Source organism: Vollenhovia emeryi, unplaced genomic scaffold (assembly GCF_000949405.1).
Source record: "Vollenhovia emeryi isolate VEMERY1.0 unplaced genomic scaffold, V.emery_V1.0 DF939227.1, whole genome shotgun sequence".
In the NCBI taxonomy this organism is placed as follows: domain Eukaryota; kingdom Metazoa; phylum Arthropoda; class Insecta; order Hymenoptera; family Formicidae; genus Vollenhovia; species Vollenhovia emeryi.
Window position 1 is genome coordinate 16,168 of NW_011967139.1, and position 5,006 is coordinate 21,173.

Below are 5,006 nucleotides of genomic sequence, written 5' to 3' on the forward strand. Positions count from 1 at the left end.
CCATTGTAGACAGAACCGAGAATCATTGTAGCGGAAGCTTTAAGTAATTGTCGCGATCCGTAATCTTATTGTTGATTTTTGCGCTGATTTGTCGGGACGAATATCACGAGTAATTTTTCGACGATGTATATAAAGTGAATAAATTGTGAGGAGAGCCGCGAGGGTGTCGATTGCGTCGTCGAAGTGCGCGGCTCCCGCGTGAACGCGTTTATCCTAGACGCATCGCGCCGCCGACTTGACTCGTGTAGTACCGCCGTTGTAGCGCCGCGCAGTGGGGGAACCGGCGCCATGTTGATCCATTCGAGGAGTCCGTGGACACGCAGCGGATCGGTTTCGTGTGGTTTCGTGCGGTGGTCGTCGCATTTCACGCCACGTACAATCGCAGTAAGTTTACTATTGTGCCGTTCAACGATCGCGCGACGTAGACTCGACCCTCGCGCGTCGGTAGATCGTCGGTGGATACCGGGACGCGTAAATCCAGGAAATCGCGGCCGAAATGTCACGCGCGGTCGGAGTCGCTACGGCGCCGTCGTGTCCTCGCGTCGCGTGTACACAGAGCTCTCCAATTTTTCGTATCTCCTCGCGCGTGCAGTAACATCCGTGTTTTCCACGCGTGACACGCGGCGAGAGAAACGTTCGCGCGAAATCGCCCCGTCGAACGCGACGCGCGTCAAGTTAACCTCGCGCATCTCCGCGAGTTTTTCCCGCCGGAACGTTCCCGTCACTTGGCGCGATACCACCTCGCCAGACGCGGCTCGTATTTCCGCGCACGGTTGTCTCTCGTTCTCGTTGTAGCGAAGTCCGCGTCAATTAACGTCGGGAGTGCCGCGTCTTCGGTAATTAGCTCGTCTTTCGCGAGTGTCGCGTTGTGCCAGTGCGAAATGGAGCAGTCTGAGAGGAAGCGGCGGCCTAGGAGGCATCGGGCAACGGCGGATCAACCCTGTGGTGAGTACGATTGTTTGTGCATTATTCTCGCGTTAACATCACATTTCGCAAATTGTTTTACTCCGTCGCTCCGGTTGCTCGACTCGCCCGTTCGAGTGATTCGCACGAGAACCCGCTGAACGATTTGTACCATGGAGAATGTATAAGGAGACCGAACTAGGTCTGGATCACGTCACCGAACGTGGGCCGACATTTTTGCCATCCAGTGAATCAAAATTTTGCCATTTGTAGCACTGGCGTCGCCTTACGCGATTAAGAATTCGCCCATGAGTTTACCAATCTTGATCTCGTAGATACAGCGTATAAGTGTTGTTATCTGGGGGTCAATTTCTGAAACTTACGAAAATTACAAAAGTGAGTGAATATTTATAATTTCAATCTGTGAATTCGCTCACTTTTGTAATCTCCACAAGTTTCAGAGATACACAATCCATCTCCTCATCTTATTTACAGATCGGACGTATATTATATAACCACGAAAGCTTCATGCATATGACAACGGCTATGTTTACACGTCATCCTTAAACGGGTTTAATAACATCTGTAGTTATAAAACTGGCCAATCACAACTATTCCTCAGAAGAATGGCTTGACTGTGATTGGCCAGCCCCTTAACTACGGATGTCATTAAACCCGATTACGGTGCCATGTAAACATAGACAACCATGTGTCACGTACGAATGCGAATGGAGTTAGTTGATGACAGCGCTCCCAGTATTGCTTTTCAGAACGTCTGGCTGGCACAAACATCGGCCCATTCTGATTACGGGCAGTTCGCTCTCCTTATACAGTCTCCATGATTTGTACGTACGTATTTTTATTCTTATTGTTAGTAAATTATCAGACGTTTATCCGGTCGCGAGTTGTAAAGGAAAGTCCCCTATTATGAGACAAATTCCTAATATGAGATAGCAGGGTTCCTGTTAATATTTTTATTTTCATTTATTTAATTTATTTATTTAATTATTTAAAAATTCATCTTCTAAAAGCTATGCGTTATACAGATTTGATCATAAAGTGTAGTCTACTAAACATAGACACCCAGCAATGTTTTATAATGTATTTGAGTAGAACAACTTATACATTATCCATAGTACACCAATATAAATAACAGTTTTCACCATTGTCACGAACAGATACACTCTGAAAATAGAATAAATGCGATTGATATATTACACACTCGACTCAGTTATTTCGATTACGCTTTGTTATTTAAAAGTAAAATGTATCTATGAATTTAAAATGAATTTATAATGATACCTCTTCTCCTCCTTTTGATTTTCTGAGTTATTTACACTCATAAAATATATGTCGATGAATATTTTACTATGTAATCTAATTATTTAAAATCTTTTCTGTCTTCTAACGCCGAAATAATAAATTAAACTTATAATAAAAATTTTGAGTGGCAAGAATAAAGAATTATTTGACGCCAGCACATGATTAATTAATGTAGAAAAATTGCTAAATGACGCAACTGACAAATTCTAATTAGAGAAATTTATTGCGGAAAATATTACCTCAGCCAGGTTTGAACCTAGACTTTCCAACACTCTAGGGCGTTTCACCAATTCGACCACTGAAGCATGTGCAGTTCGACCGCATGCTTCAGTGGTCGAATTAGTGAGACGCCCGCCTAGAGTGTAGGGAAGCCCAGGTTTAAACTCTGGCTAAGGTAATATATTTTGCAATAATTTCTCTAATTAGAATTTGCCAATTGCATCGTTAAAAAATTTTGAAATTTCCGATATATTTATCTCCAAAATGTGATTACCAAAATTATAACTGTAGGTCAGCTGTAAATAAGTAGCTAATTTTTTTTACACACTACATTCGTTTCCTCAGTCAATTTCTAAAAAATAATTGACCGTTTAATATGTAAATAATGTAATAATTTCCATTGTCATTACTTATATGTTATAAGAGCGGATTTTCTAAATATTATACAAATATAAATATGCATAAACAACGATTATTTCTTCATAACTTACTAATACCTTTTATAATGTGCTCTGGCTGCATCCATGCAGTTCACGTCTTCGTGAAGAAGAAATTTTTTGCCGCCAATAGCACTATTCCTATATATTGTAAAATAAAACATTTATTAAATTTAAATTGTCTTTATTGTAAAGATGATTTAAAATAGAAAACATTATACACACTTACTTGCTATACTCTCTAACATCAACGGAGGAATAATCAAAACAAAACATATCCAGGTCATTAGGTGGTATTGAAGACATTAAAGCAAATCTATTTTTATCGATATATTTCCAACCACGTAACGAAAAATAACTCACAGCAGAATTGACCACGTACAATGTTCTCTGCAGTCGTACTAGCCTAATTTCCATATTAGTCATTAAAATGAAAGATTAATTATAACGACACGGATTATAACGACACATTACTGAATCTGCAGATTCAGAATCCGCAAATACGATAAAATAGATTTTGAAAAGAACACGTGCATTTTTATAGATATACTGGTATGTTTAAAATTTTGTTTCAATACGTAAAGGAGATAAGAAGAAAATATACGCAAAATCATTCCAAATTAATTTATAATAAAAATATATTTGTATTCAACACAAAACCTATTATTTTAGTATGCGGAATATCTAAATTTTGCCGAAGCAAATGCATGCAGATAACTTGCATTTTTCAAAAAGTAGTTAAATATTTAATTTTTAAGAACTTACATACGTCGACGTCCAGACAAATGTAAAATCACATCTATTAATATAGCTGGTAGAATATGCAGTAATATCGTTAATATATAGAATAAAATAAAATTTTCGATCAGCATTGTATGAGGAGTCCATATAATTCCTTCTAAAGGTATTTCATTTTCGGTACTGAATAATAATGTTATAACGCCTTGTAAGCTTAGGCATTTCTGATTTATACAGTTCACAACAAGAGGTGTGCCCGCTGTAAAGCTAATAATAAACAAAATCCAATCAATCAATAAACTAAAAAAAAATAAGTAGCTAAAACAATAAGTTTGCAATTTACACAAAATTTAGTATAATCTGCATTAAATGCAAAAATGAAATAATACAGATAATGAGATGAAATTTTTCGAACTTTTAAATTGTGCAAATCCATGAAATATTATTAAGGAATATTAATCATTTAATATACTTCAGTGAATTAGGCATGGAAAAGATAAATACATAAGAGTAACGCTTTTAACTAGTCTAAAAATTATCAATCAAGAGACGCGGTAGTGTCTCGCGCCAACTATAAGCGTAGCGAATACCGTGTATCTTTACGCGAGTACGCGAGTTTTTATTTTACATGAGGAGAAGATTTAGACAAATTTGCCCAGAAACAGGCCTTCAATTTGTTAAATATCTCTTTGATACAAACTGAAGATAATATAATGAACATATAGCAGAGAAGAATTTGAATAGAGGTTACAATTATTACGATTTGAGTAAATCTTATAACTTTGATTAATCATGTACTGTAAATATTGCATAATATTAACAGTTACATTCATAGACTTAGCTGAACATTCTTTCTTAGTTTTATCAAAATGGATTAAATAAGACACACAAATGCATACAATGTATCGTAACTATGAATTGATACAATATTAAATAGAGAAACAAGTATTGTTTGTACTTAATAAAATTAAAGAGATGCATGCGTATATACATTAGTGGTCATACGTGGTTAATCCTAGTTTCCAAGTTGCAACTATTATATATTTGATGACAATGTCCACTGGTACTACATCATGGTTAGCTGATTTTCTAGAAAAAGCTACTCGCACTAATCCTTTTCCGCCTCCAATAAAAAGTCCTATTGGACCATAGATATTGTCTATCCATCCTGGTATTGGTTCTTTTAGCGTTGGCATCACTAAAATATAATATATGTATATTTTTTAAGCTATTACTATATGATGTCTATATATTATTAAGTAATATTATTCAACTATACATTATCTATACATTATCAATCAAAATAAAATAAGAAAAGTTATAAAGCTATTGATAAACATTCAATTTTTGTTTACTTTTATTTTCTTATAAAACATCAAGCATGAC

The 5,006-nt window shown here is 36.3% G+C and overlaps 1 pseudogene; it reads right to left on the bottom strand.

Moving 5' to 3' along the window:
• Nucleotides 1-1,864: 1,864 nt before the first annotated feature.
• The window catches only part of LOC105560605, a 6,675-nt pseudogene continuing 3,533 nt past the window's right edge, over nt 1,865-5,006 (bottom strand).